The sequence below is a fragment of the Malaclemys terrapin genome, chromosome 4 (genome assembly GCF_027887155.1).
Source record: "Malaclemys terrapin pileata isolate rMalTer1 chromosome 4, rMalTer1.hap1, whole genome shotgun sequence".
Classification (NCBI taxonomy): domain Eukaryota; kingdom Metazoa; phylum Chordata; order Testudines; family Emydidae; genus Malaclemys; species Malaclemys terrapin.
In genome coordinates this window covers 118478123-118503562 of record NC_071508.1, presented here as the reverse complement: position 1 = coordinate 118503562, position 25440 = coordinate 118478123, and the positions used below count along the sequence as shown (strand labels likewise).

At 42.7% G+C, this 25440-nt stretch overlaps 1 protein-coding gene across 7 annotated transcripts in view; it reads right to left on the bottom strand.

Annotated features, from left to right (window-relative positions):
- The window catches only part of FLRT2 (fibronectin leucine rich transmembrane protein 2), a 68404-nt gene that overhangs the window by 11171 nt on the left and 31793 nt on the right, over window positions 1–25440 (bottom strand). For 2 of the 7 annotated variants that reach the window (XM_054026205.1, XM_054026203.1), the window contains exon 2: window positions 15792–15830. The exons of 3 other annotated variants lie outside the window; for them this stretch is intronic. The gene's annotated coding sequence lies outside the window, so the exon portion shown is untranslated. Of the gene's footprint in view, window positions 1–2645; window positions 2718–13417; window positions 14296–15791; window positions 15831–25440 lie in introns of those variants that run through there. 2 more of the 7 variants (XM_054026208.1, XM_054026204.1) reach the window with 2 other exon arrangements.

The following is a 25440-nucleotide window of genomic DNA, read 5'->3' as shown; positions in this document are numbered from 1 at the left end:
CAAACACTGTACAGTGTCCCCCAAATGCTGCCCTGGGGAACACTACGACTTGGGAGTTTAGCAACTGTGTTTTGGAGCCGAGATATTATAACCTTACAACAGGAAACTTTGTACTTGAAGATTATTGTGGTTATTTAGAAGGCTCATCAGGTATCAGCCCCTAGGCTAAAACAGTCAGAGCTAAAAAGCAAGCACCAGAATAGTCTCCTAGCTTATTATTATGCATCCAAATGATAAATTTACCACATGCCTCTACTCTACGCCATGCTCCTATAGAAATAGAAAGATTAGTTAACCTGCTGCTCAAGGCTTTGCTCTCTTGCAGGCCTATTTCAGTCAAGAGCGGTTTCTTTTCAATTATGTAAAATGATGTGATGCTGTAGAGAAACTCTAACAGGATTACATTCTAACGTGAGTCTGAGGGTGACAATTTATCCTCCTTTAATATGACCAGGCTCCAATCTAGATCATGCTGTCCTGATCAGTCAGGACAATTTCTATATAAAATGATGAAGGGCTCACAGAGCCTTTTTCGGATGCTTGGGACCACACAGAGTGATAGTGGCTCCTGCACTCCTGTTCTGTGATTGGAAGTAGCCTGTGTATGTCAGCAGTGTCTAAAAGAGAGACCACACAGTACTGTGGTTGTTCCTCCAGTCGTTAAAGAGATTGGGCTTAATTCTGCCCTGGCATATGTTGGAGAGCCCACCTGGAGAGGGATTGCCAGGCAATCACAGCTTCTGCCTTCACAAGAAGCCCACAGGGGGTCACAGTCGCACTGAAAGTTAGGCCTAGTCTTCACTTACCGGCTGGTCCGGCGGCATGCCATCGATGTTCTGGGATCGATTTATCGCGTCTGGTTAAGACGCGATAAATCGATCCCGGATCGATCCCGGAAGTGCTCACAGTCGGCGCCGGTACTCCAGCTCGCCGAGAGGAGTACGCGGCGTCGACGGGGGGAGACTTCCGGCCGCGTCTGGACCGCGGTAAGTTCGGACTAAGGTACTTCGAATTCAGCTACGTTATTAACGTAGCTGAATTTGCGTACCTTAGTCCGAAGTCCGGACTAAGTGGGGACCAGGCCTAAGTGTAATTTATATAGGCCTTGTATTGGCCCCAAGCAATGGGATGACTTTCACCCTCACAGAGGAAGCTCATGAAGAAAGAGATTATAATTCCTACCTAGTAAAGAAACGCAACACACGCAATGCTGCTCATTAAGTAATACACTTAGAAGATCTTCAATTGAGAATACCAGCATTGGCTACACTCACAAGAAGCTGGTGCTTTGGGGTTTATCTCTTGCGGTTACACAGGTTTTGCCTTCATAAATCTTTTAAAAGTTTCCTGCAACATGTTTTCTCCCCGTTCATCTGCTGTGGAAGTGACTCTGTTTTATTAATTCCAGGATCCTAAACTTCAGCCAGTGGTGGTTAATAAACTGAGACTATAAAACTCATAGTACAGAAAATAGGCATTGTCACTCAGTCAGTAACCACCGCTGATTGTATTAAGCAACAGCACAAGGACAAATCTAATCAGACATTTATGACTTCAGTGTTGACTGTGGTGTGACAGAGGAAAAGAATAGGAGCAAAGGTGCAAATGAAAGGGAAATATTTTATCTCAGTATCATGCTGCAATCGTTATTATTAGTGTTAGATATATATTTTACAGTAGAACTCAGAGACCCCAATCCAAATGGAAACTCCTTTATGTTAGGAGCTGTACTATAGGTCTCTGCCTATTCTTTAATCTGTAAGCCTCAGCTTACATTTTCAGCAATTTGGAGTAATCTGCTTGGTTAAACAAAATAACACTGCAGGCAGGGGCGGCTCCAGGCACCAATGCAGCAAGAGCGTGCCTGGGGCGGCAAGCTGCGGGGGGAGACCTGCCGGTCGCTGGGAGAATGGTAGGCAGGCAGCTTTCGGCAGCATGCCTGCGGGAGGTCCGCTGGTCCCGCGGCTTTGGCGGCAATTCGGCAGCAGGGACGCCGATGGCACGGCACCCGCGAACCTCCCGCAGGCATGCCGCCGAATCCGCGTGACCAGCGGACCGCCCGCAGGCGCGCCACCGAAAGCCGCCTGCCTGCCATGCTTGGGGCGGCAAATAACATAGAGCCGCCCCTAACTGCAGGGGATACAGTCACAGTTCAATCCATGCCTAAGCAAACTCCAAGGAATTGGAAAAACTGAAGCAGTTGATCTGTAGTTAATTTTCAACACTGAAGGCAGGTAAAATACAAACAAATACTCACACGTTCTCCCATTTCTGTGCTATGGTCAGGAAGGCAACTATTGTCTCCTCATTCAGATCCTCCCAATCCCCACCCCAAAGACCTTCTTTCATGATGTGTACAAGAGACTAGCTTACCATCTGCTAGTAAACTGATCATTTGTGGAGGTCAAATCAAGGCACTCTGCATGGCCAAAGCTCAGCACTTTATTTTAGCCAATTTCATTATTTGGGGGCAAATGATTCATGAATTACAAATGATTTTGGTTGGCAAAACTCAGACACTGGATCTGAAGTTGAGATTTGCTGCTGGAGAGAACTGTGGGGGAAGGGTAGGGAGAGGGGATCTAGTGTGTTTAACTTAAAATAGAACCATCAATAATGAAATAAATACATGTGCCCATCATCACCTCCACAGCCTTTATCTTTCACAGCAGGGACTGTGTCTTCCCCTCTGGAAAGGGCCCAGCACATTTCAGACCCTAGTGAAGTAGAAATAATAAACATGCAGAAGATACAAAGGGTCAAATAATAGGGATGAATGAACTGTTTCGGAATAAATAAGAACATACATACACACACTTTATGTACCTATGTTTGAAAATTGCAGCTTAAGGGCCTGATCTTGCAACCACTGAAGTCAATGGCAAAGCCACCATTCACTTCTTGGGAGGAGCTCCCCTTAAACATCTTCAAAGCTACCTTATTGTCCTCCTTCAAATCCAGATAGGATGGCTACAAAAAAAACCTTGGCAACAGTTAGGCACCTTGTGTGCAGAGATCACAGCCAGTCATCCTGCCCAACATTATCTTATTGTTTCCTTGTGCTCTCCTATCTACGTGCATCCACCTCTTATACTTAGCCTGTAAGCTCTTTGGGGCAAGGACTTCTCTCTTTGTTTTGCATTTGTACAGTGCCTAGCACAATAGGGTCCTGATCCATGATTAGGGCTCCTAGGTGTCATCACAATACTATAACTACTACTACTATTTCAGTGGTACAGGAAATCCTGACTCCTTGTCCAATATTCCAATCACCCAGCAACAATTTGCCTGGAGATGCTTACATTTTCCTAGACCTGTCCTGACTGTATCTATACCTTGCATATTATAAGTGACAATTCAAGCAGCAACCAAAAAGTTAAATGATAAATCCACCCTCGTTTAGAACTATTACAAGTGAATCAATCCTATTCAGCATAAATCTATTCTGAATACATCTATTGTGTCCTAGAGTAGAATAAGGTCATAATCAAGTCATGATCTCACCTCACACCTTTATCATGTACAGTAAGTACAAGACTATTATGTACAAAATTGAATAACAGCAAGAAGAAAAAAATCTAATTACATTCCTTTGGAGCCTAGAATAGTCTGTGTTACAGCCACTTGGACCTGTTTTTATATCATCTGATAACAAAAGATAATTATGGAATAATACATGCTACAGCCCTCTGCCTATATAAATCCTGTATATGCTCATTCTCAATGCACACCTACAAATAAATGGACATTATGGTCTCCTAAATTGATTAAGAGACTAAGATGATGATTTATTTTATATCTTTCATATGAGTTTTTTGGTTTTGAAACTGGAATTGGAAAATTCATGGCATAAGATCTATGCATCAGAAAATAAATGGAAACATTATCAAAGAACCAATGTGCCTTTTTAATAAGCCTTATCACATGAACCCATAGATAGTCAGTCTCTCTCTCTCTCTCTCTCTCTAGCTGTATGGGAGAGGAGGAAAAAGGTACGAGTGGAAAGATGTTCCATCCTTGATTTCCCATTATCCTAAAGGAGATATCCCTTTCTAGATGACTATCTGCTGGGGAAAGGAAAACATAAGGTATCCCCTTGCAGCTGCTGTAGAGCAGACACAGTGAAGTCCATGGAGGCAGATTTTCTGCAAGCAAGGTAACAGTCCCACAGCAATACTGAGGCTGTTATCAAAATGACTCAGCAGATGTAAGTAGATATTTCTGCCCCCAAATCTCCCTCTTTTCACACCTGTTTAATTGATGAGGACATTTCTGCTTTTGCTTGCCAACCAGCACTGACAATTTTTCTCATAAACACTGATACAGCACCTTGCTGGAGGAAATTTAAATGGATTTGGGCTGGCATTGCTGTGGACATGTCAGCATATTCTTGGAGACAATTTAAGAAATGGTGCTAATGATAAAACGCATTTAAGGAGACTTCAGACATAGCATCTTTGTACTCCTTTTATCTCCATCAAACTATAGCCATACAAATTATTTATTTTAAAGAGAAATTTCTTATAAAGACACAAGCTTCAGGAAATCCCTTCATTAAAAACAAAACAAATCATGATGCTATCATTGACAAAAGCTTTATCTTTCTGAAATTCAGGCCATGTTCAGATTCCCTGAAGTTGCCACCTGACAGCAACCCACATCAGCTATCTTTGTAGTTGCCACTAGGGGGACCTATTACGGCAGCAAACTTTTTTTTTCTCCACCAAAACAAAATAAAACAAAACACATCCCAAAACACTTTGGGAAACGGGGATCCTGTACAGCAGGGATGGGCTCCACCTAAACCAAATGGAATCAGTTTGCTGGCTCTTAAAATTAGAGCAGTTTTCAAACTAAGGGTTGGGGGGAGCCGACAGGTGTGGAGGAGCAGACAGAGACATATCTTAGGTCCGGATCTATTAATAGAGATTCTCTATGGCCTAGTAAGGAGGAGAGGAATCATTAAGAAAGGGATAAATAATAAGACAGAAAATATCATGTTGCCTCTATATAAATCGATGGTATGCTCACATCTTGAATATTGCGTGCAGATGTGGCCACCCCATCTCAAAAAGTTATACTGGAATTTGGAAAAGGTTCAGAAAGGGGCAACAAAAATGATTAGGGATTTGGAACGGCTTCCATATGAGGAGAGATTAATAAGACTGGGAGTTTGCAGCTTGGAAAAGAGATGACTAAGGGGGATACGATAGAGGTCTATAAAATCATGACTGGTGTGCAGAAAGTAAATAAGGAAGTGTTATTTACTCCTTCTCATTACACAAGAACTAGGGGCCACTAAATGAAATTAATAGACAGCAGGTTTAAAACAAACAAAAGTAAGTATTTCTTCACACAATGCACAGTCAGCCTGTGGAACTCCTTGCCAGAGGATGTTGTGAAGGCCAAGACAATAACAGAGTTCAAAAAAGAACTAGATAAATTCATGGACGATAGGTCCATCAATGGCTATTAGACAGGATGGGCAGGGATGGAGCCCTTAGCCTCTGTTTGCCAGAAGCTGGGAAAGGGCAACAGGTGGTGGATCACTTGATGATTACCTGTTCCGTTCATTCCCTCTGGGGCACCTGGCATCGGAAGACAGGATACTGGGCTAGATGGACCTTTGGTCTGACCCAGTATAGCCATTCTTATATACATCTATGAATACTTTACTCACCACCCCCCCACCCCCGTCTTGTTTCTCCCCTCCCACCCGCCTATTTACTGATTGGTAGCAAAAATGTCTTGGAATATTAGTTTTGCAAAATTGCTCTCAATCAAGTTATCAGGTGATGGACTATTAGAGCTACTCAGAAAAAAAATTGTTAAAACAGTTTTCCATTGGAAAAAGATTTTTCAATAAAACCTTTCTTCATGAAATGGTGTTGATTTCAATGAACATTAGTTTTGGGGGGGAAAACAAACAAACAAACAAAAAATGGAAAACAAGTGCCCAAAATGTCAAAATATCTTGTTTTGATTTTTCATTTTGAAATAACTTTATTTTGAAATGTATTTTATTTTGTATTTTTTTTTTTAAATAAAGATTGAAATTGAAGAATTGGGGGAGGAGGGGTGATTTATTGAAATGAAACTTTTTGGTTGACCCAAAACATTTTTTTTATTTCTATTTAGCAAAAAGTTTTGATTGGGGGAGTATTTTTTCTTTGAAATCTCAAAAATTTTAATGAGACAGAAAATCCATTTTCTGACCAGCACTATATACAACCCATTTAACCAATAAAAATTAATCTTTCTATTGTTATTATATATTAAATATATTTTGCTTTTATTTATTTATGCTATCCCATCCTCCATCCTCCATGTCAATGAGGGCATTTTCTGCATTAAAAAAATATATAGTTCCACTATGTAGTTTGTGTGTCTGTCTCTCTGTGTGTTTGGGGCTGTGTGTGTGGGGAGAGGGTGGGGGGGGAGTAGGAAGATGCTGGATTTGGGGGCCTTGTGCAAGCGGTTTGCATTCCTGATGGAGCCCAGATACATCAGGATTTCCACTTTTCCCCAAGTGGTAGAAAACGATGGCAAGCCAACGGAGAAGACTAGTGAATCCATAGCTATGTGGTTCCACTGTTCATTATACCTCACGGACCAGGGTGAAGCAGGAGTAGGAATTGTACTATAAAGGGCTAAGATAAAACAGGAAGTTCAAAGTTGACACAAATCCTGTAGACACTATGCAGTGCCACACTTTCAAACACTCTCTCAAACATACACACACACACTCTTTGAATTTCAGAAATAGGAGTCCACTGCACCAGCCTCTGGACACCTTTACATAGTAAAAAATATCATTAAATATCGAAGACACAACATATGGCCTACCATAAGCAGCATTAATGGACATTGACCTATTGTCCATCCCAATTTATCTTTTAAATCTCCTTCAGATCTTACCCACTCTCAAATTAATGCCTGGATATACAAACAAACCTTACACCATGCTTTAAAGATCAACATCCTGAGGCCCTAGAAGAGCCAGAAGGGGCGTGAGTTTTAAATCTGAAAATACTGTACCAAGAAGTTCCTGCCTGTAGTCTCCAGAGTTCAAATCTAGGGTCTGTCAACAGGAGCTACCTCAGCTGATCTCAATTGTCAGAGAAGAGAGAGATCCAGTGAGGACACAGATCATGTATGTAACTTTTCAAATTAAAACCATTTATAAGCACATATGAAGCCAATGTAGCGTACCAAGTACAGGCAGACCAAATAGGCTGCCATGTTTTGCACAAGCTGGAGCTTCTGCCTGGTATTCAGTGGCAGTCCCAAGTCTGTGAGGGCCCAAGCACCCTTGTATAAGGAAATATCTGTATTTTCAGTATAAAACTGCTGAGTGCTGCTCCCTTTGCCAGTCTCACGCCAGATGGTCACTTCCATGCTATTTTCACTCAGGCATGCAGAGAGGAACAGATGATCACCTCCAAAACTGATATTAAATGGAGATCCACATCTCATAGGATAATTCTACTCAACAGACCAGTTTTTGTCTCTATTAACCTTTCCCCAAGGCCAAGTTTGTCAGACTCTTCATCACTTTAACCCCGTACAGATTGAAACTTTGTAAATGTGTGTGTGTTGAGGAGATTAAGTTGGTGATTTATTACACAAATCTTTCACCTCAGAAGATCTGATTTCCCATCTGGATTCCATCATAGATTAAGTGGGTTTGATAGGTCTCACCTTAGCTTCTTGCCTGGTAGTTTCCATTCAGTTGAAACTGAAAATTAGACTATCAAGGGGGTGTGATGATGGATCTCTGGATTGAGAGTGTGTGGAAGTGGGAGTTGGAGAAAAAATGAAGCTGACATGTAGAACTGGTTGAATATTTTCAGTGAAATGTATGTTCATTGAAATACGCTGTTTCATTGAACTGAAATGTTTCACAAAGACGTATCTACTTTATCGAAGTTTTGAGTGGGATGTTTTCTCAGATCCTGGGCTCTCTGGTCACTTCTGACCATAAAGAGAGAGAAATAAAAAATCCTGTCCTTTTTTTATTTAAAAACAGGCATTTTGACACAATTCCATTTCATGGAAACGTTCAAAAGGTTTTGTTTTCATTCCAGTGTGGAACAACAACAAATTTAGAAACTCAAAAGTTGTTGCAAAATGTAGTTGTCATCTTCTGGCCAGCTCTATTTGCATGGCAAGAGAGTAAAAATGAGTCCTTTTGTTTGCTTTCTTGATCCTTCTCCAGAGAGCTTAGATCTTTCTATGACAAAAACTTGGCATGTCTGTTTGGTAAAACTAATAACACCAAATTAATTAAAAGAATCCCTCTCTCTGAACACAGACACTCTGTACTGCATTTAGCATAATGAATTTTGTACTGAGAAAAAAGGAAGGCAACCTGCTGTTTCTTTGCAAGCAAATTGGTCTCTACCTATAAATTATTCTACACAGTGAAGCAAACAGTTTGCTTTTATCTACAGATATGTGGGCAGCCTGGCAAAAAAATCTGTGGATAATTTGAAAAAGCTGCTTTTAGTGACCTAAGTGACTAAACATTGCTTCAGCGGAGGCAACATCTTGACACATTTTAAATGTGTTGCATGGTGTGCTACATCATTGATGAAATTCTGCACTGTGTCACATTAGCATAGGTGAGGGTATCATTCACTTAGGGTCTCTGGAAAATGAGTGTGGTTGCCTCTTTCTTATCTTCCTTATGACATGGGGCAAAGGGTATACTCCAACCACACTCCAACCTGTAGGACAGTGTTTCTCCACCGCCGGTATCTGAATTCTCCCTGATAGTTTAGGAAGGCAGCAAGCCAGTCCCCGATATCTGAAAGGTTGAGAAACACTGGACTAGGATACGTTGATATAAATAAAGTTGTAAGCATCACAGCAACACACATATAATACCATCCCAGTCAAATGGAGCCCACCATTTCCCCCTTTCATATTACTTGCACACAGTGCCTTCCCAGCTTTCAGCACCACTCCATAAGCACTGCTGAGGAGTTATTAAGAAAAAAAAAATATTTCCTGCACCCTAACTGAGAGGAGCCCATCACTGATGCTTTAAACATGTATGGGCCCACTGAAGAGAAGGTGTTCCCCAGGTAAAGCCTGAATCCTACTGTACATTACACGGTCTTTGGAACAGGCAAAGGTGATGCTATTGAAAGAAAGAAATTGAGATTTTTTTTAAAAAATCATTATAATTAGATAATCTGTTAACAGAAAAGGGGAAAGGTATTAAAAAGGTGGATGAAGAATGTACAAAGTCTTTGCAATCCCTGCTAGCATCTGAGCAACTGAATTATTCATGAGCTGTACAGTAGCTCTGCACCAACTGTGGCTAGAAATGGTTTGGTTTTGTAATGTTTTCTTAGTGACTCCACAAAAATTCTTCACACCCACATGGTTAAAAGTGCAATTCTTCCACTGTTCCAATGCCAAGCACAATGGAGTCCTGCTCCACAACTGGGGCTAATAGATGCTATCACAACACAAATCATAAATAACAAATCTCATTTCCAAGCCCATTTTACAGCCTCATTAGTGCCTCTCACATTCAGTGGCATTCTCATAAAACTTACTGTTTCTGTGGACTCTCCTACCAGCGATGATATTCTCTAGAATATTTGTGGTAAAGAAACACCAAAGAGACAGTTGAAGTGAATCACTTTAGACATTTTGATGAACAGTCACCATTTTAAAGAGGATTCTGGTAGCTCTACTGTTAACTTTTTATGTGTTTTTTTTTTTTTAATGATACAGTTAATTTTGTTGGTTTAGTAATTCCCCGTCCCTGTTTTTTCATCTGTTCCAGAATTTTCCCATTCCGGCCAAGTCCCAAAATGCTGAGAGGGACTAAATTTACTCTATATGTTGCTACCCATTTTTGACCATGAGTGTGTCCTACCTCCTCTTTTCAGGATTCATGGCCAGAGCCATGTCGTCCCCTTCTCCCTTCTCCCCTCCCACCGCAAATATGCAGATTCAAGGAATGATAGAATCAAATAAAACAGAGGTAAAGGAAGGTCTTGTGCTTAAAGCACTTGCTGGGTACTCAAGGATCTTTACAAATCTGGCCCTGTTTGACTTGCCCAACCTCACAAAGAAAATCTCTGGCAGGACTAGGAACTGAACCAAGATCTCCTAACTGCCGTTGATTTGTATGGATGTTAGGTGCCTAATATCTTCACAAATCTGGTCTTTTTTCTCACTGTGCCTCAGTTCTCCATTGGTCAAATTACACTTCATTTCCCCCAACTTTTGCTCTGTCTTGTCTATTTTACTGGTAAGATCTTTGGGCAAGAACTGTCTCTTTTTCTGTGTGTATGTACAGTGCTTAGCACAATGGGGCCCTGATCTCAGCTACAAGTACAAATAATAGCAGTACACATAATAAAGCTGAAGAAGAAGAAAGTACAAGAAGGCCAGTACAAGTTTATTCTCTACAGTACATTCTCCATTGCTTTGCCAAATCTAGATTATAATTTTGTAACGAGTACAGTAAAATGAGGTTCAGGCCATGAGTATAGGAGAGAGGATATAGTAACAGCAACAGGTAAATATCTAACCTTATAGGTATGTCTACGCTGCCATTGGATTGCAGCACATCTAGACATCCCCAAGCTAGCTCTAATTTAGCTCACTCAGGTACCATTACCACTGAAGCTGTGGCAGTATAGTTTTCAGCATCGGCTAGCTGCCTGAGTACATATCCAGGGTTCTGGGCAGCTGTGTACAGCTGCGGTAGCTTCAGTGCTATTGGTATTCAAACTAGCTAGATTACAGCTAGTGCAGGTATGTCTGCACATGCTGCAATCCCCCCACATACTGCAATTGTAGAGTATACATATTCTGTAAGGCTGCCGGCTGCATTCAGTGATAGAAAGGTCTCTGCTGTCCATGCATGTTTACACATAGGCATCTAATAGCAAACTTAGCCCTTGCTATTCAATTCTAGATTTTTAAACTATCCTTATGTTTGCCCAATAACAATTCTGAAACTGCTTGCTAAAAAGTCCTGCTAGGCTCATCTGAACTTACAGTCTTCTCACTGAATGAAGCCTCACAGAGACAGAAGGAAGCGCAGAAAGCAATTCCGCTTTGTTTTTCAACTTCTCTCCCCACCCTAGGGAGCTATGTTTGGTTGCATTAGTGAGATCAAAATTGCCATTGGTCCCACAAATGGCACCTTACAGCAGCAGAGTGCTGCAGGAAGCACCCAGTGTGGGGTGACTAGATGAGAGGAAGAAAATATCGGGACACATGGGGGGCATGGGAGTCCGCCGGTGGAGCAAAAAAAAAAAGCCGAGTGCTGCCGGCGGAGAAAAAAAAAACCAGTGCTGCCGGCGGAGCGAAATATCGGGACAAATTGGTCCCAACCAAAGATCGGTTGGGACGCGGGACAAACACCTAAATATCGGGACGTCTGGTCACCCTAACCCCATGGGGCTGCTCTGTAGCTAGTGCTGCACAATGGAGGCCTGTACACCAGTTACACTCTCTTAGTGGCTTTTATGTGGGAGTTAAGTGGTGCATAGGGCTTATGTTGGACTTCTGCTCAAGAGTCAATTCCAGTCTGCATGTACCAAAGCATTCCAGGCAAATGGACTGGTTGCAAAAGTTCTGCCCTATGTTATTTTCCAGTATGGTGATTATTTTAGGGCATCATAATAATAATTAATATTTTGTGCTTATATAGCACTAGACATTCATGGAGCTGGGTAGACACCACACCATAAAGCCTGATCAGGTCAAGTAGGGAGACATTTGTACAGTGTAGGAGAAAATGGGAGGCAGTGAGGTTAAAGAGATCCCCCTGGCTTCAGAATAGTATCTGCTGTGAATATAATACATGTCTTCCTGCCTGTCTGTAAAACATCCACCATCCTGTGGCATTATATTAATTATTAATAAAAAGTTTACAAGTTCTGGTTGCTCCTGTGGACCTTTTGGATCATTCAAATGGGGATGGTAATCTCATGAGAAGAAGCTTTAGTGAGAGATTTCTTAGACTTCCTTCTTGTGGCTAGACCAGAAAAGAGGTATAGTCCCTAGCGCTGGGCACCCCAAGCTGTGGAAAGTTTGGATCTGGATCCAGTTCTACATCCACATTGTGTAGCTTACAGTCAGTCATAGTACTTGATTCTGATCTTACACTTGTGTAAATTAGGAACAACTTCACTGTAGCCAATGGAAGTATCCTGGTGTAAAACCAATAGATCAGACTCGGGTCCATGGTATTTTACCACTTCTACTTCCAACCCTGCCCAATTCTGGTCTCTGCCCAGTCCCTGTATCCCCCTCCAGTGGCATATAGAGGTTTTAAACAAGCCATAGGGGGCGAAGGCAGAATTTCCTCAGCACAGGAACAGCATAGGGCTACTATAAGCAATCCTATGCTGACCTTCCCCTTGCAAGCCCTGGGGTAGATGCATGATCAATTGTGGCCATAGGAGGGAGCGTGCACACTGGAGGTGGAAGGGAGTGGAGATTCTTGGCTGCAGTAGAATCCGTAGGCAGCCTGGGAAAGGCAGCTGTAAGTTAGAACTGCCCTCCATGCTGCTGTAGATTACACCAGGAACTGTTTTGTACCCAACAGCAGCCTGGAATCCGTGCAACGCTAATGTGGTCTAAAGCCACTTTTACCCCTCCCCTCCCTCTGGGCTACTCTTTTTGTGCTGTGTCTCTCAGATGACACAGCCTGGAGTGTGACCCTATCTGGAATATTGTGTGCAGTTCCCGTCTCCATGTTTAAAAAAGATGAATTCAAACTGGAACAGGTGCAGAGAAGGGCTACTAGGCTGATCAGAGGAGGAATAGATAATCTACCTTATGAGAGGAGATTTAGGGAGTTTGGCTGGGTTAGCCTAACAAAACAAAGTCTGAGGAGAGGTATGATTGCTCTCTGTAAATACATCAGAGGAATAAACTATTTTAAACACCAGGGAGGGGCAGGAGTTATTTAAGTTAAGAGCCAATGTTGGCATAGGAACAAATGGATATAAACTGGCCATCAATACGTTTAGGTATGAAATTAGACAAAGCTTTCTAACCATCAGGGAAGTGAAATTTTGGAACAGTCTGTCAAGGGGAGTAGTGGGGTAAAAAACCTAACTTGTTTCAAGGCCAAGCTTGATAAACTTATGGAGGGGAGATTGAGATTGCCTGCACTGGCGTATGGCTCATCTGCGACAGCTATTAGCAAATATCTCCAGTGGCTGGAGATGGGACACTAGATGGAAGGGCGAGGTTCTGTGGCCTGTGATGTGCAGGAGGTCAGACTAGATAATCATGATGGTCCCTTCTGACCTTAAAGCTATGAATACAGAAACTGCACAGAAATGAAAAATACAAGGCGAAAAGTTTCCTGAATATATTCATTCTCTCTCTCACACACACACCACACATACACACACACACACACACTTACTTCAGTTTGGATTTGGTACAAATTTGGGTCAGAAGTTCCATTTCTGTTTTATCTGGACTCATTTGTATCTGCATTCAGCTCAGAAGGTAATAGTAAAATAACAAAGGACAAAAAGTAAATCATTGCGAGCGTTCAACAGAGTAATAAATTTCCTGTCTCCAAAGAACTTGAATCAGCCCTATCCGGTGCAATTGGGTTTGTTTACTGTACAGTATTATTATAAAAATCCTTTCCTTGCTTGCTGAATCAAAATTAACTATATTTCCTAATTCTATGCTTCCTGAGAGATACTGCCACATGCTCTATCCAAACACAAGCTAAAACTAACCCACCCTTGCAGCAATTATCTTCAAGGCTTTCAAGCCTCTGGGGAGATGTTGCCCTCCTATTTGCCATTGAAGCAGAAAACCACCTTGTATCCAAGAGGAAAAAACTCTGTTTTCGTATTCAATGCAAATATTTTAAGCATTTTTTAAAAAACAATCCATTTTACTCAAATCCTCTACTGAGGGATTATAGTAGGGAGGAATTAAACAGTGTTTTTTTTCTAGATGTAGGTGCATACTGAAAAAATATTTTCAGTGAATAATCACTCTGTATTTTAATGAATTCGTTTGGCTGGGCTAATCTCCTTTTTAGAATCCCTTTCTGTGAACATTTGAGTTATAGAGTTATGCTGCTATGAGGAAAGCTAATTTTAGAGTGGCTTGTGCATGTATCCATAGAAAGTGAATTTTAAATTCACAAGGCACACATTTGCACATGAGAAATTCATGTGTAATGCTGCTATTTTAACTAACACCATGAACATGGGGCCCTCCTGAGCTGATACGGTTAAGTTCTATAGCAGGGGTCGGCAACGTTCGGCACACGGCTCGCCACGGTAAGCGGGCCGGGTCAGTTTTATTTACCTGCTGACGCGGCAGGTTCGGCCAATCGCGGCCCCCACTGGCCGCGGTTCGCCGTCCAGGGCCAATGGGGGCGGTGAGAAGTGGCGCGGGTGAGCGATGTGCTGGCCGCAGCTTTTCGCCGCCCCCATTAGCCCAGGACGGCGAACCACGGCCAGTGGGGGCTGCGATCGGCTGAACCTGCCGCATCAGCAGGTAAATAAAACTGGCCCGGCCAAGCCGGGTGCCGAACGTTGCCCCCCATTAACTATATCTTGAGTTAATGAAGCGAGCTGTGTAGTTAGGGGCTGTAATAGACCCATCTCCTCTGTGGATTGGGCACAGTGGTGGAAACATAACACTCATTGACCAGAGGGTTACACTTCTTCCAGTGAAGGATAAGATACAACAGCATGTGGCTTATCTGATGAATCACAGCTAACTGGCACAGCTTGAATTCTGAATACAGAAGGTCTCAGGTAACTGTTAATGAACACAGACACAAAATTAAACTAGGGTTACCATACATCCGGATTTTCCCGGACATGTCCGGCTTTTGGGGGCTCAAATCCCCGTCCGGGGGGAAATCCCCAAAAGCCGGGCATGTCCGGGAAAATCGGGAGGGAGGGCTTGGCCGGGGCGGTGCGGGGCTGGGCGCGGGGCCGGGAGCCGGTCCGGGCCCGCGGGGCCGGGCCGCTGGGGGGTCCGCTGGGGTGCGCCGGGCCGCGGAGCCGCGGGGGTGCGCCGGGCCGGGAGCCGCGGGGTGCGCTGAGCCGGGGGGCCGGTCCGGGAGCCGGTCTGGGGCCGTGGGGTGCGCCGGGCCACGGGGCCGCGGATGTGCGCGGGGCCGCGGGGGTGCGCCGGGCCGGGGGGCCGGTCCGGGACCGCGGGGCCGTGGGGGTGCGCCGGGCCGCGGAGCCGGTCCGGGGCCGCGGAGTCGCGGGGGTGCGCCGGGCCGCGGAGCCGTGGGGGTGCGCCGGGCCGCGAGCGGGGCCGGGGTCGCGGGGCCGGGGGGTGCGCCGGCCCGCGGAGGTGCGCCGGGCCGGGAGCCGCGGGGTGCGCTGAGCCGGGGGGCCCGTCCGGGAGCCGGTCCGGGGCCGCGGGGTGCGCCGGGCCGCGGGGCCGGGGGGGTGGGCTGGTCCGGGAGCCGGGCCGGGGTCGCGGGGCCGGGGGGTGCGCCGGGCCGCCGGGGGCGGTCGGCTGGGGCTGGCACCCCAGGGCCCGAGCCGACCCAGGCTGGAGCTGCCGGGGGGGCCAGCCTGGGCCGCACCTCCCCCTTTACCTGCTTCAGGCTTCCCGCGAATTAAATGTTCGCGGGAAGCAGGGGAGGGGGGCGGAGACTTTGGGGAGGGGGCGGAGTTGGGGCGGGGGCAGGGGCGGGGCCCCGGAGTGTCCTCCATTTGGAGGCCCAAAATATGGTAACCCTAATTAAACCCAAAATTGTTCAAATGAAGATAATATTTGAGTGGTGGTGAGGGATAGGTTACCTTTAAGGGAGAGTTTACTGCTTCTGAGTCCATGTGTTTCTGAAGAAAAAAAATAAAAATAAAATGGTGAAGCAAAGATGTTACAGATGCTTACTAGTGCTACTTTGAGTTCTGAGTCCATAAATAGCCACTTCTCAGTTTAGCTCTGGTGGATTAGAAGCCTTGTAGAATGAAGCATTGACCACAGGAGGAACTGAAACTTATCATCATGGTCTGGAGTCATGTCTTCAATGACCCTTTTAGTACGGATCTGAACTCTCTTGAAGTTAAGAAGGCTTTGAATTAGGGGTTTGGGTTTGAACACATCTATAATTTTCAGTCTCTCAAATCTTGCTAAAGCAGCATTAAACTCTTCCTCCACCCCCCAATTCAGTTTCTGACATGGAAGGATGCCCTTTTCCTTCAGTTTCATTCCCATCTTTGGAGAGAGGTATCACTGGCTCTGTCATCAAATACAGTTTCTGCCTATGAATGGGTTAACTTATGTGTTTCACTTTTCAATTATGGGGAAGATTCTTAAAGGATAGAACCTTTTGTAAGAACAACTACTTCCTCATTACCCCTGAGCTTAGATTTCTAAAAGGAGTCTCATTTTTGACTAAAGTGTGGAGTCTGCAACTGTTTCTCTGGCACAGAGAAGGCTAGAGAAAAAGGTTAATTCTCTCCAAATCATTCAGAGGAATTGGAATGATTAGGAAAAAAACAACAACCCAAAACAGATGAGGCACTGTCCTGCTCCCACTGATCCAATATTCAATTTCATGTCATTACTTCTGGTCATACCCTGTGGATCACTCTAATAATTCTTCTACTTCCTGGGTAACTAAACCCTTCAAATATGAATACACCTCTTTGTCATTTTTTACCCGAGCTATACCTACTTCATTCTTTTAAATCTCTCCTCCCAGATCAATCGCACCAACCCCTTAAATCATTTTTGTTGCTTTTCCCTGAATTACTTCCAATTAATAACTATCTTTTTGCTATTCAAGTCTCCAGAATGAATATAGTATTCTAGACATGGTCTCTTGACACGTCTGGCTCTGCCACTCAATAAATAGAGAGCAAAAAGGCTTGTTAGCGACCTCCCTCCATGCAAAAAAAAAAAAAAAAGAGTCTGGGCTCAGAAATGTGGATTTCCCTCGCTTCTACTTCAAATTCCTTTCAGTAAGAACAAACCCAGCCTTTGCTTCAGTGACTGCAACACACTTCAAAGATGATCTCATTGATAATGGTAACCACACCACAATGTCTTATAAACTGCCTTATCACTAAAGTATAGGTGCCTTTGGGGACATGATAGCCAAGGGGAATTGGTAATAGGTCATTGTCTTTCACCTGTAGATCTCCTTTTAAAATCTAGTTTGGGTCAGTAGTGTCCAACCAGAAGTCATTAGAAATGGTGATTTGAGGCCTGTGTAAAACGAGCTAGTGGTTTCAGTGCATTTTTAGTAGCACTACAGCTTGAAGGCAGGGTGGTCTAGTGGGTAGGGCTCAGAAAATATGGGTTCCATTTTTGCTATTGCCTTGTTGGGTAACCATGAATGAGTCTCTGTGCCTCAGTTTCCCCACTTGCAAAATGGGGATAATAATATTAATCTTTCTAAAGACCGCTTAGCTCTATTGATGAGAAGCACTATATAAGGGGTAGTGTTGTTACTAACGAGGAGACTGAGAGTCAGAAGATCAGAGTTCTCTTGCTGACCCTTCCACTGACTGTGTGATAATGAGCAAGTAACTTTGGGGCAGATTGTGGTTGTGCCTCTGTGCAGATACACAAAGGGGGTGGGGTAGGCAGGAGGAGCTCTTCCCTTTAACACTCCTCCTCAGAAAGAAGACACAATTTCAGCCTCCACATTCTACTGATTGCAATGATGGCTTTCCTCTTACAGCGCCTGGGGTGGAAGCCACCATCTAGTGGGCTTAAGCAGTGAAAGGAGATGACTGGACTCAAAGAAAAGCACATCCTGCATCCTGCTAAGAGGCAGTGCAAGGAGCACATTCCCCCTGAACACCAGGGAGCTGCAAGTGGCATTATATTAAGTATTCATTTCACTTTCTGAGGGACAATTAAGTGGATAGAGACCTGAGTTCTATTTATATTGTAACTGGCTCTTCAGGCAGGGCAGTAAGACAATCTCTTACTGTGTTATGCACAGTGTGGTCCAGTCTTAGCTGAAGCATCTAGCTATTGTAATACAAATAGTAAATAATGGGGTTCACATTTTAAAGCTTTTCTCTGCAACCATGAGGGCTAGAAAGTTATATTTTAATTAAAAACATAGAAAGCTGAAATTCTCCCTTAATCACATGATTCGGGGAACTGGAGCTTTAATAAAAGTGCCAAATATTACAAAATTCACAATAAAATCATGGGGATTGGCAACACTGCAAGGAAGAAATTGTAATCGGCCATAAAACCAGTGACGTTTCTTAAGCTCAATGTGAACATTAAGTAAATGTGACTGATCAATCCAATTATCCCACTTGGCTCCTCACTGGAATATTTATGAAAACTCTATCCCCACGAGCATAATAGAAGGTAAAATGAAGCCAAGCACCTAAAAACATCCCCTATTAAGCTACATGGGCAGCCTGTCCCAGATATTTCACTACAAGCGTGACGAAAACGAACAAGATAAAGTATCCTTTGCTGGCTAGTGTTCAACAAGGCAAAGCCCACATTGAAAAGGACCACGCTTATGTCAGTATCACCATCCAAACGGAGCTCTTTTGTTTTCGGGTGAATTTCTTCAAGTTTCTCTCTCTTCTTGGGGTTGAATTATCAAAACAGGAAGTCTAAGTTGCACCCCCCTAAAATCTGCATGTGCACCCCACTGCATAGGCATTCACAGGAAATGGTTTGAGATTGAACATAAAGTTGTCAGATTTACCTAAGTAAATGCCCGTCTGTATGTACAAATTCAGGATTCATGGGGTCAGTATTTGGAGTTGCAACACTAAGATACCTCTACAGTGTTTATAAGTAGATGGCTGTCACCGGAGGACTGACTAATTCCCTTAGTGGTTGGGAGCCATTAAGGGGTGCTATATTAGTGCATAGATGATGGGTGATAAATCTGTCCTGTAGTGAATGCCAACTGGCCCTTCCATTCTCCTGCTGGGGACAAAGCCCTGTGCTTCAGTGGGATTTTTGTCCTAAGACTTAACTAACTGTTCCTCACAAAACCATGGTGTGATGTTATTAACTTCATTTTGAGACAGAGAAGCTGATTGCATGGTTGTGGACAGGGAATGTGATTGTGGGTCCCACTACAACCACCACACAGAATGTTGTGGCAGCATACAGGGGCTGTAAAACCCCCAGAGCCTACCCAGGGAGAAATGTAAGACAGTCTTGGCTATTCTACAAACCCTTCTTGTGTAAACCCCGGGATATAGGTTGTACTGCTTGTGGGGCCACAGGTTGTAGGGGATGAGGCGGTAGTGACACATTCTACAGCTGTTCTGAGTAGGGCTACCCATAGGCTGCTTATGTTGGGCTGTCTCCAGACTGGAGGCATTTTCATCCCCTGGAGCAGCCCATAATCAGGAGGGCTCAAAAAGTGGCTTAAAGCCACCTTTTCCCCCATAAGGTTTGTGCTGTGCTTCTCAGAGGCACAGCTCAAAATTTGCCCCAGATCATTAAAGGGACTTGCTCAAGGTCACAAAATGAGTCACTAGCAGAACTAGGATTAAAAGTCACAAGTTCCCATCTTCTAGCCCTAAACCACATTTCCTCTCTACTGAGTCATCCCCCTTTGAAAACTCGTTTTTTAATGGCCTGAGCTGTGAGTGCTCCAGCTTTGTTGCTTTTCTTCCTTCAGTCTCTAGTACCAACCTCAGCCAGAGTCATTCAATGCAAGTGTAGGGCAGAGGCTTGGAGTCGCAGTGGGGAATTTAACTTAATGAAAGCGTTTGCAGAAACTCTCCTGTTTATAGAAAGCGTGAAAATGGACTGTATGATTTACAAGGTTAGAGTGAAACGAGTTCACAACTTCCTCTGAGCTGTGGTTAAGATAGCCTGGAAATTATTGTATTGTGTGATGGAACAGTGCATGCTCACGCACCTCCAAGAGTCAGTGTCTAACTACATCTTTATTGTAAGTACCTGTTATTGGAGTTATCACACTGTTTTCACCTTGTTCTCTCTGACAGTGTGAGACAAAAACACATTGAAACATTGAAATTTTGCACCTGTCACTTCTCTGACATATAGGGAGAATCTGTATTTTGAGTGGAATTGTGAAACCAAAGGCAAAGAGAGAACTTCCTCCTACTGTGGCAAAATGGGCAGTGGTTGGAAAGCTAGTTCTTGGATGTTGAGCTCACATGGATTATATCAGAGGTCTAGATTCTCAAAGATATTTAGGCACCTCATGCCCATTGAAACCAATGGGAGTTAGGGGCCTAAATGTTTGAGGATCTGAGAAAAAGTTCCTAATCTTTACTGCAGTCAGACTTCAGTGCAGCCAGAAACTGGAGATATTATAACATTTAGCATTCTACTATAATAACAACATGCCTTGTGCGCACAGTAAGTAATGCCAGGATGTCAGAACATGAGTTTAGTTCAGATGTTCAGGTAACTTTCCAAATCTTGCTCCAATCTCTTGAAACTAAAAAAAAAAAAAAAGGCTGGACATCTTGTGTCAAGAACAAATTTTGTTTTAAGATCTCTAGGAATTCCCGATACTAGTATGGCCAGAAATATCAAAACAACAGTCTTCCTTACCAGCAGAAGTGAACAAATAAACTGTAATAGCTTACTGACAAATTGCCCTTCATTTTCTGTTCATGGAATGCTCATGGTTTAACACATGATTTTCTGAAAAGTATTCATAATTCAAAGTTATTCCATTACATCTTCTGTGAATTACTTATTATGAAACATCTGATTGTGCTAAACTATGTTGCTTAGTTGTGATTGGTCATAGTAGTCATGTGGAAGAGTTCTGTTCCCTAATTCAGTCGGTATAACTCCTATAATCAGATTTCTGGTGCAAATGTTCATGGAAAGAAAATTTAAAATTAGCTTTACATTAGAGTTTGAAATTCACTTCCAAAAGGTTTTGCAAAACTCAGTCACACAAATATACGTAGAGATCAAGAAGTAAAGAGGTGTGAATACATCCAAAGTGACTTGGTGAAAAAATTCAAATGAAAATTCATAGCAATGTCTTCGCAGTTTTCATACACCTATGCCCACAGGGCCAAATACCCAGTTGGCGTAGGTGGTACAATTCATTGTACATTGATTAACACCAGCCTAGAACTTGACCCACAATGTTTTGGGATTTTCATTTATAATTGTGTCCAGACTCAGGAAGTAAAGAGGTAGATCAAAAAGGGAAAAAAAATAATGGAGAAAAGGCATCCCTATACTTTTTAGAACCTTCCAAAAAGTTCATTTCAGGCTCAATTCTAAAACCATCTAACATGCATGATGAAGGATTTGTTATTCTTTCTGAAGCTGTTGGCACAATTCTGGTTGTGAGGTATGAGGCTGAAAACTAAGTAACAAATTCTGATCTCAGTTACAGTGGTATATGGTAACTTTTGAATAATTTAGATTAGAATCTAGTCCTAAATCCTTCCAGAACCTACGTGTTGTTATTAGAGCATAAAGCAAATGCCTATTGATTTGTTGTTCATTATAGGTATTTAATTGTTTAGCTTTTAAAAGATGTTAGGTTTTCTTATATTATTTATTTCATGGTGTTTTTACTTTTACTGGCCTTTGAAGAATTTCTTCTGCATCCCAAGTGCCTCAGAAGATGGGTAGAGGGACGAGCTTTTCAAATAAAATTATTATTGTGTGCCGATATAAGTCAGCAGTCATGGATTCCTTCCCCTGAAGCCAGGTTTGAAGCTCCCATAGCTTTGGGTCCTATGCTGCTACCACTGAATCAATGGGGAAAAATGATTTCCCCAGCCCATTTTATAATTCAAAGTATATAACCCAGCAGTCTATGCAATAAATATATTGTGAACAGTGGCAGTTCTTGAAAACACAGTTAACAAGTTGTGTCACCACCATAAAATGGCAAAGAGATACAACTATAACAGAGTACTTTTGATACATTAGAAAGCAAACAAAAAGGCAATTTTCTCCAACTTTCTCGGACTTATCTGAATTATGTTAGGCATAATAGGTTTAAGGACAATATTTTGAAGAAAACATCTAAAATTTTGGTTCCATAAAGTCAGTTGATTCTGGCAGGCAATTACTGCTGCATCAAGGGATTCTTTAAAGACTTGAATAATAAAACAAGATAATGGACTCCGTCAGTTACTCAGGATACTTAAGTGTTTAATTCACTGTTCAAAATGAAAATTTAGCCTGAAGTTTCAGCGAGTGATGCAGTACACCATCACACACTGTATAAAATCTAACAGCCACGGTTTGATTTAGTTTGAAGTGAGGCTAAAACAGGCCTGCATGTTAAAGTGACTTTCTCAGTGTTCGTCAGCCCAAATTTTAACCTGATGGTGTTTTTTTCTTTTCTTTTTTGTCCTTGAATCCTTTTTCAAAGTCAATGTCATTTTTTTTTAATATGCAGTCAGTTCCATTTTCTAAACAAAGAACTTGAATGTTCTTTTCTTTGCCGAAAGAATAAATCATTGTTAATAGCAAAGCAGTCAGGAAGACCCCAATAATCACAGAAATAAATGATTATCTGAATGATCCCTTGTAAGCAATTCATGATCCTGTGTCCCCTAAATGAAGGCCAGCAGTTTTTTTCCTCGTTCCCATCTGTTCCTTCCCTCGCTGTTCTCATCCCCTTTTCCCTCTTCTCTCCCCATCCCTCAACAAAAATTCAAATACAGTCCATATAAATACTCTCACTTATTTCAGTGGGAGCTGGTCATTGCTCTCTCCTTCCCTGTGACTGGTACAAATCAAAGTGGTACCCTGTTTCTCAGACAGAAATAATCACCCTATGTGGCTGGCAATGGGATACTTCTTTGATTCACAATGTTTCAAACCAGCACTTGTAAGTCTTTTCCTTCTTTTGAACATTAAAGAGACGGAGAGATTCTATTAGCTTTAACTAAGCTCCCCTTAGGCTTGTGAACTGTTTTCTTTAGCATCTAGATATTTCTCCAAGATGGCAGGATAAAGGCGTAGCAAATACCCCCATCTCCTTAAAACAGATCCTCTGTACTAAATAAATGGCTGTAAGGACAACTTGACTCTCCCCCTCTCAGATAATAACAATACTTAGCACTTACAGTAATTGTACAGGGCTTTGCATCTTTCAAGCACTTTATAACTAATGAAGCTATAGTCCAATAGGAAAACAAGAAAGAGAGAATTAAGACAACAATAAAAATTAGGAAACCTATCCAAACCCAGATGTGTGGGTAAGCCAGTTCATTAAATTCAGACTAACTTCAAACTACCCTGAACTATACTATCCAACAGATACCCACCTGCTGGGAGCTGAATGTGCACAGAATCTCTTGACCTTCTACTGATTTTAATCAAATGCTTGTTTAAAATGTTACTTTTTAAATGTTCTAACGTCTGTTTCTCAGCATCCCAGGCAGCAGAGTAAAATAAGCAGAAGATAGTGATGTTGAGATTTAGGCAACATCAGTCATTGTTGGTAAAAGGGTATGAGAGGAGAGTCATGGAGCTAAGGAATGAAAGATCCTCACAAGACTCAAAACGAAAGGAAAAAATATACTATTAATACAGCCCATATGGTAAAAAAATAAATGCATTCAAATAGATTTCCCTGCATGACAAAGATGAATAGACCACCACAGAAATATAAAAACTAGAGAAAAGGAAATGTACCTAGAAAAAAGAAATGTATCATAGAAAGGAAGAGAGAAGACCAGTGTAGGAAGGCTTCATGGAAGACATGAGTTTCAAGGATGATGGATCAGATTCAGTGCTTAGTCTCCACTGGGAGACTAAGGAGTGTACAAAGGAGTTGGTTGCAGCCTCCTGATTCTCAGGCTGACACCATGACACCCCCAACACCATTTCTTTAAGGCAGCAATAGGTCAAGCATAGTTTAGAGGAACCTCAGCCAGCTGGTAACAGCCTTCAAGTGGCCATCTACCATCTGAGACTAGTTGAAGCACTCTGGCCCAGCTGCCCTCAGTGATCCTCAGCATGCCCCACTATTCAGTGGTGGTGGAGAAATTAACAGTTGGGAAGACCCAACCCATTTTTACTCCATTTGTGTCACCAGAGTAAGGCTAGATTGTAAAAGAGGACCTGACCTTATACCTCTATTATACCTACTATATTACATACAAAAAGCTATGTTAAAAGAACATTATTTAGGTTGTAAAGTCAAGCACTCAAAAGTTGGGAAATGAACAATTTATGGTTGGTTGCCCATGCAATCTTGTGTGTCCAACCTGTGCACTGAGTGAGGGTGGTCAGGATCCCTTACCTGGCTTTCTCTCTTCCTCACCCCAGATGGTGGGGAGCCTATGCCCCATGTGGAGCTCCCAGATGGGAGGATGGGCTGCTGGGGCATGGACTTTATGGCAGGAACCTGGCTCAGCTCTCTGTCCCCAACTTTAGAGTTGGGAGAGCTCTTGCCCCGTTTGGTGTCTCAAGGCAAAGGAAGGGAAGGATGGGAAGTTGGGGCCATATGCCAGGTCTGTGGCAGGGAAGTTATGATCAAGGAAGCCCAACTTGTTTCTTTCTCTTCCCCTTCTCTCAAAATCAGAGTTCCTGCTCCATTTGGTACCCGCTGGGTGGGACGGGACACTGGGGGCATACGCCACATCTGGAGGAAGGAGGAGGCGAGATTGTGGGTGCAAGAAGCCTGGCTCTCCCAACTCCTTCTAAAACTGCTGCTCTGGAAGCTCACACATGTTCTCAGTGCAGTATCTGCTGCTGCTGCTGCCTTTGTTTTGGTGGCACCATTAGCCTGGCTGTGGCCCTTGAATGTTCACTGATTTTGGTATTCTGACACTTTTTTCCTGGGGAACACAAGTGAGAGAAGAGAAATGATATTTTTGAACACTTTATAACTCAACTAAATCTGAAAGGAATTTCATGGGACACAGAAAAGGCACTTGACTATCCCCTGCCAAATATCAAGGCCTTCTGAAAAAAATGGAGGTGAGAGAGCTTCCGAAAGAAAAGGTCACAAGATTTTTTTATAATGGAAATTGTTAGGGAACTTAAATATAGGGCATAGGACAACCAGGTCCCCATGTAATCACTGTATTGTTACCAAGAGTAGAATTCTGGAGCTGGAAAAGCAAATCCTTAGTTCTACTTAACAATAGAGGCAAGTAATATTGTGCATGTGTCCCAGAGGAAAGTGTCTGAAGATTTTAATAAAGTTCCTAGTTTTCAGTCACATAATTATAACAATGCTAATGCTTTAGCACTTTCTAAATGCCAAATCATTATTTCTGCCATTTAGAAATTGTGGCTGTGTTAGGAAAATAAGATGTTTCTGATCTCCAGAATGAATGCCAAAATTAATGAAAGTTAGAGCTACAGGAATCAGACCTTGAGTGAAGTCAGAAGGTTTTTCAGGCTCTGAGCTGTTCAACAAAATATATACTGTAACAATACTTTGATTTATGTAGCATTTTATATCACAAAGTATGTTATTGTTAACTAATCATCACAGCTTCTGTAAGATGGGTAGGTGTTATCATT